Genomic DNA, 15,059 nt, shown 5'->3' with positions numbered 1-15,059 from the left:
TATTTGCTATTACTTTAGCATGGAGCTTTTCCTGCTGGGGAGTGGCAACTGTGCAAGCTCCTCACCCTTTGCTGTTGGTCCAGGATGGGATGCTTCCTGTTTTAACTGTGATTCCCAGTAGTTCCTTGTACATTACCCCCTTTATCTACCAGACTCTGGAAGCAAACTGGTGATTGATGCTGAGGTTCTCCCTGAGGACTGTGGTTATAGTGCCTGCAGGAGAGGCAGGGAGTGACCTGGCATGTGGAGCAGCCCACCTGGGTGCATCCAGCATGTGGGAAGCCTTCTTTCTGTGAGTAGGTGTATGGAGAAGTGCAGAGCTGAAGTCAAGGCTAGATTACACCATTCCTTCAGATATAATGCTCTTAAAAAGCCATTTTACTTTGGGTCAGGCCTGCTATGTTGGTGTGATCAGGGCTATGGACATTCTCTCAGAGCCCTGTGCTAGAGAAGTTTTGGCAATGGGGGTGTTAGCAGAACATGGTTTACGAGTACCTTTAAAAGTGGCTTTGGAAAGGGGCCATGGATATATCCTAAAAACACAACTCTGACTTTTTTTGGTTGCTCCCAGTTCTGAGTCTGAGCAGGTGGTGACCAGAGGCTGCAAAGCCACGTGGAACAAGGTAAGAAGGGCTGGAGAGGGGTCCTACATTCCACCATACTTCCAGAAGAGTCTGGGGAAGAAAGGCCTCTCAGAGTAATCTTTGTGGGAGATTCCAGTCACTGCCATCAGGTCAGAGAGGACAGGCTGAGCCTGCAAACCCCCTGTGGGCATCCCTTAAAACCTATCACAACCAGGAGCCAAGGAAGTTGCCTTGGAAACTGTGACGAAGCTGAATTTGCAGGGAGCTCCTGCCAGGCTCACTAGAATTGCAACGTAAATACCCATCCTGCTTCTGGCATCAGGCAGGGCTCAGCAATCCTGGGGATGCTCATCCCAAACCACATCCTAGGCAGCTTTCCAGTTTCAGCTTAGGGAACTTGAGGAGAGGCAAAGTTCATATCAAAGTACTTTCTCCCCAGGGTAAGCATGAGGTCAGTCAGCTGTGCCTGCTCCTTGGTTGTGTTATCCTCTGAGAAAGATGAATGAGACAGGCAGGTACATTTGCATTTGCAGCAGTGAAAGAAAGGGATTCTGCATGGAGTGGGAAAGGAGATGGACTGGAAGACCAAGCAGCTGATAAATTGCCTAAGGGACAAAGAGAAGTTACTGAATTATTTATTTTTTTTTTACACTCGCCATGGGCTAATTAAGGAATCTATGTAATGCTGGAAACCTTTGAATGTTTAATGGAAAAGCAGCTAATTAATTAACATTACAAATCATAACCATTAAGGAATTAATCTTTCATGAACTTAATTAGGAATGGTGAGTGAATGGGTACATGGGAGGATGACTTTTGGAATATGAATTATGGTTGTTTCTTTTCTAATCACTTCTAGTTAATGAAGACAGCAATATTACTGAACAAACAATGCAGAAGGGAACAAGGCTATGTAATGATCCCAACTAGAAGTGATAATTGATTCATTTGTGGGGAAGGCTCACAAATTGGAGATGCTATTTGGCATGATCATTCTGTTGCTAGAGATGACCATTTGCTTATGGCAATAAATGGCTAAATTGTCATTGCATAATTTTGCCTGCAAGGCAAAACTCTGGATTGACTGAGCCTTTGTGTCCAGTTCCCAGGGCTGGATGAGGTCACTGCCCAGGGACCTCAGGAGTTCTCTCATCACAAGGTAATATGATGTAGATGAGAAATACAGTTTTTGAAAGAAGAAGCACTGGTCACAGTGCTTTTTGAGGGCTGTACAGAAAGCGATTGGAAGATCTGAGAGGACTGCAGTGGTCTGGATCAGGAGACTTCCCTATGTGGCATTTCCTTAAGGGTGTGCGCTGCTCAATCTGGATTAAAAAACTCCAAGTGATGGTTCCCAGGGTGTTCAGATCCACCTGGGAATTCCTGACTATTAAAAATGTGTCTCTCATTTTGCGCCTATATTAGGGATCAGCTTCCTCTTGTCTGACTCCCTTCTGCTAAACAGAGATCTTCCCTACACCAGGGTGTTGTGGTTGTGTTAGGGGTGGTCCCACTGGTGCCAGGCAGAGCCCTAAGTGAGAAAAAAGCCTTTCAAATGAGGTTTGGAGAGTTTTCTGGCTTAGTTAATGAGCCCTGTTTCCTGTTCAGTACTCATTTGGGGATCATTCTGCTAATAATTGTCCTTGGGTTTGGCAGTCAGACAGGGTGAGGCTAAAGACTCATTTTGGATGGGGGAAGAGATAGATCTTAGAGGGATTTACCTAGAGAGCACATGCCAGTGGAGTTAAGCTAATAGCAAAAGCAGGGAACATTGGCCCTCTATTTTTATCTCTGGCATGAGTGTCTGATATAAGGTTCCTTTGGGCACTAGACAACAACAAAAATCTGCAACAAAAGCTAATAAACACCCTCCTTTCTTAAAATACAACTTAAACTGAATGGTTTAACTCTTCTGACAGTGCTTGCTAGATTTCTCTTTCATTAAAGAACCTTGTTCTCCCTCATATTCTTTTGGTAAATGTATTTAGGTTGGTTGTTCCAGCCAGAGAAAATAAGCTATCTCAGAGGCTGACATGGTCAAAGAGTAAGGGATAGTTATGAACACCACTCTTCACTGAGCATCCCTTTCTGATGCACTTGGAGCTGGGTTGCCTGTCTGCACAGAGGTGTTTGCACTCTCCCCTTGCTGCAGAGTAGGAGGTGTGTTTTCCAGGTGGAAGTGGAAGGGGGCATAGGACGTTTTCAGGGTTTTGGTGCTCCAGGCTCCATTTGAAGGTCACCAGTCTTTGGAATTCAGGGACATGGTGTGTAGTACTTGTGCAGTGCAGTAAGATATCTGGAAAGAGGTATACTGAAACCAAAGAAATTCTTTTCAGATATCTGGAAAGTGGTACTGGAACCTTTGGGTGATGAGTGTTGAAGTGGGAAGAAGACAAGCTGGTCATGGATGCTGCTTAGCAGAATTCACTCTGATTTAGTGCAGAAAACCCAGCATAGACAAAAAGGGGTGGCTCTTACATAGTGGGAATTAGAGACCTTGCAGACTGAGCATTTTGGTTTGTTCTGATAACGGGCCCATCTATAACATTCAGATTTAGATGCAGATTTAGATTCAGATTCTGGCATGAGTGCTGGGAGTGTTTCCCACAGAACTCATACCTTTCCTAGAGCAGCCTGTGACTGTGGAGATCCTGCAATAGCCCTTGGCATTACCTTGTGTGTGATGCCTGGGAAGCAGCCAATGCCAACACAACCAGCAGACAAGCAGGGGTCCTGGGTGGAATGAGGCAGCACTAATTCTTTCATGCTGAGCTTGCTGGCCCTACAGTGAGGGAAGGCTGCAATAGACTTTGATTCATTCAGATAAATAATGAAATAAATGAATGAGAGTGACTTTTATTAACGTGGGGTTTAGGGTCCTACAATTGCTTTGTGAATTTGGGCTTTAGATATTAGGCAGAAATGGATGTTCACATGACTTGAAGGGATAGACCAGCCCCAGGTGCTCTTTATGGATTTTACTAAAAGGAAAAAAGTGAGCAAGTATATGCTTATCAAGCACATTATTAGGCTAATTTACTGCAGTTTCATGAAACTAATTAAAAAAGAACAAGACAAGGATGAAAATAAGGTCACAATTAAGACTGAATCTATAAATCACTGTCTTCAGCAATTTAACACAGCAAGTAATTTAACTGAATTATGAGTTTGGCAAAAGAAAGAATTACTTTTTGTGTAAATCCTGTCCAGGGGTAGGCAAAGGAGACTCATGTCTATTTGAACCAAAGCATACATTTCATTTGCTCTCATGGATTAGTGCATTGACTTTGCTAGTGGGAACTTGAGAGCTTGATCCATTGTGGGCAGAAGCCTGTAGGATCTGGGCTAAGATCCGCTCTTAGCCCCCTAGCCCCTCACCTGGGGGTGTTGCTCAGTGCAGACAATTCCATTCAACACACTGCCCTTGAATGTCTCTGTGTTCATGGGGTTTTATTTTGGTCCTTATTTCCCTCTTCTGACTCTATGCAAATACAAAAGGGCCTGTTCACACCTTCCTAAGAAGGCAATGACAAAATCAGTTTGAGCAGCAGTTTTAAGCAGAGATCTTTTTTGGTCACTTATATACATTGACAAACTGGGAGATGCACACACTCAAGAAGAAGAAATTGGACCTGCCAGAGTCCTTTTCTTGCAAAGGAGAGGTGCAGGGATATTGAGGGATTCCTTAATGGCTTCAAGTGTTGTCACAGAAACCAAGAGATCATTTTGAAATATAAATTTTATTCTGTAAATTTTGGAAATGTTGCTTGCTTCACAGTTAGAAGCAAGATTTTAAAAACACTTGTGTGTTCTATGATGAAATTAAGTGTATTGAATATGTATAGATACATATTCCTTTAAAGATCCAACAGCATGTTCCAAAATCACCAAACTGACGGCAAAAAAAGGCAGACTAATGCAAACCATTCCACCCTAAATAAATTAACAACTGCTAAAAAAACCTCCCAAACAAACATTTCTGTGTTGAATATCCTTCTACTTTGAATTCCAGAATTCGAAGGAGTGGAAAACACCGTAAAGTGAAGTGAAAATATCTTCCAGGGCTGATATATAACCTCTCAGTATCTTCTTCACTGTGCTTCTACTGGACAGTTTTGAAATATCAACTCTCAAAGTAAGGAACATTGCTTGTGAGATTTTAACTGTTGTAAAAATAGGTTAAATTTATCTTAAGGTATTTGACTGTCTCATGGCATTACCTTCTATCAGCCATCCCAGTCCAGGACAAGCCTGGGATGACTGGTGGGGCTTACTTTTCTTTTGACATTTCAGGATTTGCTGCTGCTTGTGCCAATCTTTCTTCTCTTATTGCATTATTAAACTTTATGTGGGAAAGATAATATGCTAACAGTAATAAAGCCCTGATGAACTGGCCAATTCCTCTAGTAGCCAAGTATTAATTTTAAGTGTTTCTCTTCATTAAGAGGTCTTCAAGAATTGCAGCGTAGTAGATTATTTTTCCAGAACACTTGAGATTATGTCCTTATGGCAAATTTCACACAAAAATGAGTGAGAATTATATGAGCCATCAACTTTTAATAGTTATACCCTCCTCCTAGTGGCTATTTATAGCTCTGGCTTCATCTTTCCCAGACTGACACTGCAGTGGAAGATTCTCATTGACCTGCGTGTTGGCAATAGAACTGAGAGTACAGGAGTGTGTGTGCTGCTGACAGCTGAGAAGCACAGGCAGGACGTAAAAACAAACCGAGTTTGAGCAGTAGCCAATGTTGTCAGAAGGAACTGGAAACCCAGGGCTTTTTCTCAGCCAGCTCTGTTCAGCAGCAGGACCTGTTTGCAGCTGATCCACCTTTAAATGTGACCTCTCACTGGGAGGCTGGATTTGCTTGCTCACATTTCATTCTTTTGGCTTCTACCCTAAGAATATTGTTCTCTTGGTGGTGCTCACCCACATGTTACTCCAATTCCCTTAACAGGCAGGCAGCTACATGTGGTTCAGGGCAGCTCTTGCCATCCCAGACATCCCTTGCCATCTCGTGGGTGAGGAGCCCTTTACTTTTACCCTCCAGAGAGTCTTCCTGGGCATGAAAGGGGTGAATGTGGGCAATGGGTTTCTGACAGCACATGGGTGCAGCAAGGTCTTTTGAAGGTCATGCTGCTGCAGCAGGAAAGACACAAACATGTGAGTGAAACAAACCACTAGGAAATAATGAGTTTTAACCCCACATGTCCCCTTTTGTCAGCATAGGAGGGTTACTAAAACTAAAGCTTCAAATCAGAGCCAGTGTGGGATTTTTAATGGAACCCTGATCTTTCTCAGATAAAAGAAATTGAAAATCAATTGATTTTCAAGGCAGGATTTGGTGAGAGACAAAGAGTGGCTTTGGGGTTTTTTTGGACTCAGTACACTGAAAAAAAGAATTTTGAAGCACCATCACCAGCTTTGTTAAATTGTTGTCCTGTCCAAGGTATCTGATATTGATGCCCCTGCCTCTAACAATATTACTCTCAAGAGGTCAGCAGTGCTCATTTATTGACTTGCAGCAACTGAGAGGTTTAGTCTGGCAAAATTCCTAACTCAAACACACCTTCAGAGAGGTGGAATGACCTGGGAAAATGTGAAATTATCTAAAATCATTTGTTGTTAATTGTCTTTTAGCCTTGGAATGTCTCAAACTTCTTTCTAACAAAATGGGACTGAAATGAAAGAAAAAAAGGACAACAAAAGAACAGATTGAAGCTCTGCGATCTGATGCTTGAATAAAAATTACAGTTCTGGGTGAAACTGGACCTGTCAAGGAGCAGTGAACTCTGTAACTGGTATTGCACTGGGTGCATTCTGACCCAACACCAGCTCCTTTGATTTCAACAGTTACTGAAGATTGCTCTAGTTTTAAATGAGATCAGAGATACAGAAAAGCTTTAATGTTTGTCACTTATGATCTTATTATGAGGTACATCTCTGAAATAACGTGGCCCAGAAGAAGAAATACTCAATTGTTTGTTCCCATTTATTCTTCCTCTGGAGGCAAACGCATTACCAAGACAGAGATGAGTGCAGTGACGGAACTCCAGGTAAGTGCCATGTTACTGCGTCAGGAGAGAGGACTTGCTCCCGTGTCTGGGTTGTGGAGAGCAAAAATAGCTGCAGATCAGTCTGTCTGTCAAACTCACCTTAGTTAGGAAATGCCTGTGAGTTTTTCAGAAGGCTCCCACAAGGTTCAGTTGGTCTTGAAGCCTCAGTTCCTGGAACCCTACGATTATTACAGGCTCACTCCTTACTTTAGTTGAAAAAAGGTGAGTTTGGTTTTAAAATTGCAAAGGGAAAACTGGACAGAAAGAGGTGTAAGAAATCTTTTTTCAGGATGTTAATGAGCACTTGTTCAATGTGTTACCTGATGGGAAGTGCTTAGCAAAACTAAGTGTCAAAGATCATAAAATCGGTAACATTGCAGAGAATTCCTAAATATGGGTGCATTTTAAATTTTGTGATTCTTGCAATGGTAAGAACTGACATGATTATTTTACAACTCCTCTTTCTCGGCTAGCCGCTCATCTAGTGTAGGCCAGGGCGCAGTTTGCTCTGTTTTGTGCTCTGCCTGCTCCTTCAGCTTTGTATCCAGCCGTCATCCCCAGGGCATCTCCACCCAGGACCGCCTGTGCTCTGAGGGCTCACAGCTTCTGAGTGTGAAATCTGGTTCCCTCCTCTTGCCTCTCCTCTGGGCACAGCTGCCCCTTGCTTGTAGCCCCACCAGGAGCCCTCTGCCTGCTGGCACGGTCTCAGCTCAGCAGCTCCCAGCAGCAAGCACCACCCATGGTCGAGCCCTGCCCTGTGGGAATCGCTGCCAGAGTCGGAGGGATGAGGGAGAGGGCACCAACAAAGATTCCTGCGAGGAAACAAAGCTTGTGTGTGACATGCAGGCAAGGTGCTGGGCCTGAGCAGATCTCTGTGTGTGCTGACAGATGGTCTGACTTGAAATACTCTCTCCAAATTCCATTAAGCCCCGGGAAGGCAGCGGGCAGCTAGCAGCCGTGAGGAAGTGAGTGGTTTCTTATTAACCAGCCCCCACGCTTCCCAACCCCTGCTAACAGCAGCTGGTGGAGTGTCCTTTCTGGATGTCAGTTATCTCTGTCCATCTGGCAGGTACTTTCAAGCCTGCCAAGATGAGTATAAATAGAAAGGCTTTTAGGGAAGAAATGGCAGACCTCCACTGCAGACCCTGTATGTGCTGGGTTTTGAGGGGTCTTGGTGGCTTTTGCTTCAAAGCAGTGTTTTAGCATGGATGTTTTAGTGTTGGCATGGATGAGAGAGTTTTCTTTAAAAAGAAAATAATTACTGTCTTCAAGAGAAATTTTTGAGGCTGTTGTCTTGCCTCATTTTCAAATGTTGTAAAGAATGATCCTCAAAGCTAGATGAAAGGTTTCTTCTGATTTTACTTTTTTCACCAGAGAAATAAAGACTGAGGCAGTGGTTCCAGATTAGGATCAGAGGGACAAAGATTTTTTTTTTATTTAGAGCCCCAAAATGAAGATAAAAGGAAACCGAATTTGCGTTTTTTGGGTTCTGAGCAATGTTGCAACCAGAATCTTGTATAAGCACCAGCAGTGTGCAGTATTAAAAGGAGAGAGGCACCATGGTAGAGACACTTTTAACGTTCTTCTCTGCCCACACCTTTCAGGACACCATCTAGAAGAACACCTTGTTTTCAGGTGTAGATCTGCCCTTGAGCAGACCACGCTCAGATTTGGCAGCAGTGGTCCAGCGAGGCTGGAGTGTTGGCAGGTAAGCTAAATGTCCGTGGGTTGAGAAGGATGCTGGCCAGAGATCTTGGGTTCTGAGTGTGGGTGTAGCACTTCATTTCCAGCTAAACATTGCAGTGCCTGCCTACATCCATTGCTCGGTGTAACCCCCCTGTTGTTGTTATGATTACTCTGAATTCCTCCTAAAGACTGGGGGGGGATGAGCACTTTGTCTGGTTCTGACATGAGTTGCTAAAGTTGAGTGAGGTAACTCCCCTCTCATATCCAGTCCCTAACTCAGAGGGCGATATGAGTTACAGATGTTACAGCAATGGAAGTTCAGGTTCTTATGGTGGAAAGACAGCATGAACAACCTTGTGAGCACTGGTGTTTCCAGGTGGCTTTTTAAATGGATATTCTCTATAATAATGCAAACTGGGAACTCACTAGTACTGATTTACATGGCTGAAAACGCCCAGGGAAAAGCTGAGTTTTGCCTTTTTTGGCAGAAAGCTATGTTGGCTTTCCCTGGTTCAAGTGGGCAAATACTGGTGGGAAAAGTTGGGAAAACCATGAGAAAAAGCAGGAGGGAGCTGGAAGATGCAGCTTGACAAGATGAATACAGATCCCCCTCGAATGGGTGGCAAAAACTAATCCTTTTTCTTCTGACTGAGTTGACTGCCCAGGCAGTCAGCGCTGGGTCCCCTTCAACAGAGAGCACGCTGTCCCAACCATTCTGTGTCAGCCAACAGATGTGTACTCATAAACTGTGTATTTCTTCGCTGTGTATGGGTATTCTTATTGTGGTGACAGTTCCCGGGTGCAAAGCCAATCCTGAGGGCTGAGGTTTAGGTGAATGAAGTGAATATCCTTCTGATTTCTCTCAGTTGCCCTGAAAATATTTGACAGAATAATTTGTGTTTTCTAAACTGGACAAAGTGGGCTTGTTGATAGTAAGTGCTAAAATGGGGTATGCCCTGCAGCATGAGTTTGTACACTTCTTCATCTTTCAATCAAATATGACTGTAAGATGTTCTCTCCTGATGATCCATGTCAATCATATCCATGTCTCACAAAGCTTGGGGATCTTAGTGGAGCAGATAACACCACAGGGTAGTGGTGAGATATGCTGCAGGACTTGCAGCAATGTGGAGCATCTTCTCGTCTCATGAGAACAAGTGAATTAACTCACGCTCACCTTTAATAGCGTCTTTTGCTTTAAATATCTGATCTGTGGTAGATAGGTAGGTTTTATTTATCCTCTCTCTGTATGAAATATTCCTGGTCTCCTCAGAGTCCCTGGTACATATATGCCTGTCAAAACCCCACAGCGTTTATCAGGAGCTGTTTTTCCACTTGGGATACCCATGCAGCTGTTACGCTGCTCTCTGCTGGGTGAAAAGATAAATCCTCCAGCCAGAGAAGGCAAATCACCAGCTTATTTGTTTATTTCCAGTATCATCTTCTGGCGGCTGAAGGCGTAGCAGGGGAGCAGACTGCTTGTGATGCTGCCCGCGTCGCTGGCACGGGGCCAGCCGGGCTTTGGCCCTTGGCACTGGGGCTGCGGGATGGATGGGATGCCATGTGCTCTCCGCACTCACAGCCCGGGGAGCTGGCTCGGAGCAGGCTGGGGCACGCTCCCAGGCACGCGCTCGCCTTCCATGGATCCAGCAGGCTGCCTGCTCCCTTCTGTCTGTCAGAGCTCCTGGGCTTCGCCGGGCAGCCCCTGCCAGGACGGCATGAATGAAACTCTGGTAATTACTACAGCATGACTTCACTAGAGCCATATTGCTGGGGTTCATCACCAGCTCATTAATTAAATGGTTGCCATGGTGACGGTTGCCTTGGTAGCATGAAATCCTTTCTGCTCCTTCCCCCCTCCTCCTCTCCGCTTCACAGGGTTTCTCATTCATAGCCTTGTGTTTTATATGAATGAAACCAGAGAGAATCATGGGGCTAGGCAGAGAGGTACTTGAGGAAGGATAATGCCTGTTTTTCACCACGCCTGTCACCTTGTGGGCATGAACGAGCACTCAGCCCTGTGCCCATGATTTGCTTTTCTTGTGTACATAAAATCTGCCTCACAGCCATCCTGTTTTTTTCATTTGTTTCTTTTAGGTCAAATCCTGATTATCCTGAGCACCTGTGTTATTCTGGGGTCCTAGAACCGGCTCCTCTCATTTTCACTGCTGCAAGGGAGGGAGTGGGCACTTCATTTGCAGTCCAACTGCAGAGCCTTGGCAGTCTTCCAGAGCTGAGATTGTGCCCATGTGGGTTTTCTGTGCTTGATTAAATCACAGTATTTCCTCTGGCTCTGAAGCCAGAAAGCACCATTAGCTCTTCAAGACTGGCCACCTGCATAGTCCAGATCAGGGACTCCCTTCCAATGGCTTCTGCTTTGTGCCTGAAAGCTTCTGGTGGAGCTGTGATTTCCTTGTCAGAAGACGTCTCATCTTTGTAGAGATGTTACTTGTGATGGCAAACACCTGTGCTGTGGTAGTCTTTCCAGGTGTTTAAGCACCCCTTACTGTTAAGAATCTGCTTCCCCAGCATGCTTGGTGAGTCTTGTTTGGCATTGCTTCTCTTTTGTGGTCTTTGATTGCCTGTGGGCACTTTGTTATGACACCTAGCACCTCTCTTCTTCACAGAGTTTGGATCCTTCCTAGTCCCCATGGATGTAGATGTTTGATTGGTGATTTGCCCTGAGCTCACCATTCTGCCCACATCTCACTATAGATATTTAGAAAAGAAAGTAATCCTCAGTGGGTAGCAAGACATGTCTGTATTCATTTCATAAGAATGTTTTTCTAGTTCAAAGTATTCAAAGTAATAATATGGATGTTTCAAGGCCCAAAATAAATGTTTTCATGGCACAAAACTGTGAGCGTGTGGTTTGTAGAACTGTGAGGAAGTGCAGCCTGCTGGGACAGTGCCAGAGGAGCACACAGGTCCCAGGGCCTGCAGTGATCTTGCCCATGCTGGGAGTGGTCACCGGTGGCTGCTGTCCTTTGAGCCGCGTCATTGAGAATGTCACAGTTGGTACGGGCCAGAATCGCCCTGCAGTGTAGGAATGCTACGTTGTTTGCATGATGGGGACTCTGGAGTTCATCTTTCTCCCTGACTCTGTTTTATAGAAAAGTCTAGACACAGCATTAGAAGTGGGGATGAAATTTAGCCCATGGGATGGATTATCCCTTGTCTCTTTACCACCAGGCTTCACCCAGCTTTGTCTGAAGCTCTTCACTGTGGCAGTGCTCTGAAGGAGGTCTCTCAAGCAGATGGAGCTAGGGGCTGAGCAAAATTGAAAATCCATATGTTTTTGACTTGGCTCTACCCAGAAATGTGAAAAATTGCCAGGGCTGTGCCTCAACTTTGTTTTTTCCAGCCAAAATGTGTTCTCTCTGATTGTGTGTCCTTTCAGAGATGCATAAAACTTTCCCAAAAGTGCCATAACAGCTGGGACACCAGACAAAGGACAGGACCTGCCTGTCTGGTAGCTCACAGCCGTCACGCATGGCTGTGTTGGTTTTGATGTAAGGCTGTTGAGCACAGATATGAGGACAAGCAGAGCCAGACCATATCTCTGTTGTATTTGGCTGCCAGAGTGCTTTCAGCCCATCTGAGGGTAAAAGAAGGACCCCAGTTGTCTCACTGCCTGTAAGTTACTGTATGAGTGACCAGGAAATTCTTGGCTCTGTCTGAGAAAATGTCCTGTACTAGAGAGGGGAAACTGAAAAACTGACATGGTTCTGGCCTACCCCTTTGTAGGTTGTTACTTGGTTCCTCACTGTGGTTTTCCTTTCTCTTCAGTTCTCTGCACTAATTTTGTAATAACAGTTAGTGCTGGATTTCATAACACAGACATACAACATGCAATTAGAAATTGCTTTGTGTGAAATAAAGTAGCTGTGAGTCATATCCAGACAAGTGAATTATCTGTGATTATTCAGCCAAGAAGGGAGACAGTGGTAAGCAGAGGAATGTGCACACCACGGGCTACACATTATTATTAGCATTTCCATACTATTAGGAAGCATAAGGAGGAAAGCAGTGCCAAATACTATGGCAGGGCTTATTGGGATGTCTGTATGTAAACATCCATGTGATCAAGTCCTCATGGGGAAGAACAGGTGATTTTCTTCTGATCCTAAGACTTGTGCATCCAAAGGACAACACACAAGTGACATTGCTAGGTCTTTCTCTGTTTCTAAAAAGAAAAAAAATGGGGTAGGGGAAAATACACATATATCTTTTAGAATTCTAAATTTATGTGAAGCAAATCTTGTATATGAGGACTCAGCCTAATGGGGAACTAAGATTTCTTCAAAGGGAGATGGAAAAAAGTAGATTTCCAGCACAGCCCTTGTTTGATGTATCTATTGGATCTGCTTCTTTTTGTCCTCCGGGAATGAAAGGTCATATTATGAAGGGGCCTTAGCTGTGCAGAAATAGCTGGGAAACCTTTTGGAGTGAGGGCTTGCTGGCTTTGTGAAACGAGGTGGCTTTTGCAGTGGTGTCCCAGTGTGTTTGTTATTTATTGCCAGGTGAGCAGTTTCAGAGCTGGGGCTGCGCCCGGGGTGCGGGCAGGGGGCAGTTTGCATTTCCTGAGTGCCAGTGAATACAGTGACAGCAGGGGACAGTGTGGGCAGGGAGCGTGCCAGCTGCCAGCTCTGCACAGCTACACGCTTGTTGTGGGAAGGGTGATCCCTTTTGAAGGTGTGCATTGAGACTGGAGGTCCTTCTGCAAGGAGAGAGCTACCGGGAGGAGGCTGACAGCACTCGCTAAAGAGCACCTTCACAGTCCTTGGGGCATTGCTTCTGCTGCCCAAAGAAGTTTGTTTTCCATCCATTGCAGAGAATCAGTTGACCCTTCCCCAGCCAGTCACAAATGCCTCCATCTGTAAAATGACAGTGAGAAATGCTTAATCTTCCAAGATGAATCTAACAGATGCTTCTCCCAGGAAATGAACTAAAGGTTGCAGCTTTGCTTGAGCGATTGTGAGTCAGGTATGAGTCATTTCTCCCTTGAAGGGCATCTGGATGTGCTTTGCTGATAAACACACAAAGAGCACAAAGCCTGGGGTGAAAGGTTATCCCAGGAAGGAGAAACTAGAAAAAAACAAAAACCACAAAAAACCCTCAGAGATATACCAGTTTACCCAGAACCTTCCTCTGTGGCCCACAGGATGCATTAGCTGTGGGTTTTAACGGCATTGTTTCTCAACTTCCATTGCATGCTAACTTGGGAAAAGCTGAGAGGAGCCTTCTGTTATAATGGAATTTGGTTATTAGTATTATATCTATTGTTTCTGTGGCTTCTGATTGCTGCAGGTGCATTGAGCCCAGAGAAGTGGGAATTGTGGAAAGAGCACACCTTCAGCTGTTTTTCCACACCAAAGCAAGGTGGTCTGAGTACAGATTAGAGTCAGAGAGTGATAGTGCAGAGTATCTGACACATCAGTAACTGATCTGTATGGAAAAATAGTCATTTACAGGAAATACTGTGGTACTGGCTGGCTTTCCAAAGCAATCATAAATTAATAAAGTTGGTGCAGAAACTGATGGCCAAAATTATCTGGCCTTGTGCTATGCAGATCAGAATAAGGAATCACAATATATCTGCTTAATTTTAAAAAGATCACAGAAAGAGGCACTGGACTATAAAGAACTGGGTGTAAAATTTGTTTCCAGGAGCAAGCCACAACTGGTTTTAGGTGGTCCTGTTAGCTCAGTGGTAATCCCTGCTCCCACAGAGGTAGGAAAGCTGGCTGCAGCAGCAACTAATTAGCATTAATTGCGCTTCATCTGATGGGGCTGATCCTAGCCAAGTGCAGCCAGACACCAATTTTCATACATTGCCCTTCTGACCGTTTCACTATCTGTAAGATGTTCCTCAGTGACGTACATTTATTTGTGGCACAGGGCCTACAAAAAGCAGCCCAGCATCCTGCTTTAGGAAGCCCCTGGAGTGTGGTCTGCAGGAAGAGCTCCTATTCAGAAGCTCCTATCCTTTACCAGGCTGGCAGAGACAGCAGGGAGGGGCCAGATAGGCTTGCCAGCACTCAAATCCATTCCTGGGTCAGGCATGAAGATGCTTCTTCCAAGTAGAGGTAGGTCAGGAGCTCAAATTAATTATGCTAATCAGTCAACAATTAGAGGGATAAGGATGCTGGCTTACAAGATACAAAGAAGTAGCTAGCCTTTTTGGGCTAGTTATCAGCTGAGTTTGGGCTGGGAGTAGAGGTGGTGGGGAAGATTGATATAGAAATCTCTGATTGTGTCTATGGCTTTAGATGTTGTGGAGGTTATGATTTTTAGATTTTAGGCTTATCTAGAGCCCACGCTTTGCCATGTGGCAGAACAGGTACACTGATAGAGATGCAGCTTCTCCTGGCTGCTGCCTGCTTTGAGCTGGTGCTGGCAGATGCATGGAGTATCAGTGTACTTGTTTATTTGTGTTACAGGAGATCCCTGCCCTCTCCCCACACTGTCTGAGAAAGCTCTAGCTCATCCCTGGGACCATTTCACATTTGTCATCATGACAGCCAGAGGGCTGGATCACATTTGGATTATCTCATGGCCAAACTGTCATGCCTATCCCTGACCTGAGCAATCACATTATCTTCTGCACCAGCTACTCACAAACTGACTTTCACCTGTGGATTTGTGCCTGGCACAGCCAAGGTTTCAAAATCATCAGGAGAATGACTGGCCAAAATGTGACCAAGATTGAGAAGTTTGCCCTTGTAGCCC

General features: G+C 44.7%; 1 long non-coding RNA gene across 1 annotated transcript; it reads left to right on the top strand.

The window, feature by feature from the left end:
- Positions 1 to 6,269: 6,269 nt before the first annotated feature.
- On the top strand, positions 6,270 to 11,174 carry LOC113458984 (uncharacterized). Its single transcript, XR_003379735.2, has 4 exons — positions 6,270 to 6,641; positions 8,246 to 8,349; positions 9,763 to 10,060; positions 10,425 to 11,174. It is a non-coding gene; the product is annotated as an uncharacterized LOC113458984 (long non-coding RNA).
- The last annotated feature ends 3,885 nt before the right edge of the window (positions 11,175 to 15,059 follow it).

Source organism: Zonotrichia albicollis, chromosome 5 (genome assembly GCF_047830755.1).
Source record: "Zonotrichia albicollis isolate bZonAlb1 chromosome 5, bZonAlb1.hap1, whole genome shotgun sequence".
Taxonomy (NCBI): Eukaryota; Metazoa; Chordata; class Aves; order Passeriformes; family Passerellidae; genus Zonotrichia; species Zonotrichia albicollis.
The sequence above is the reverse complement of the archived record's forward strand: the minus strand, read 5'-3'. Positions and strand labels throughout refer to the sequence as shown.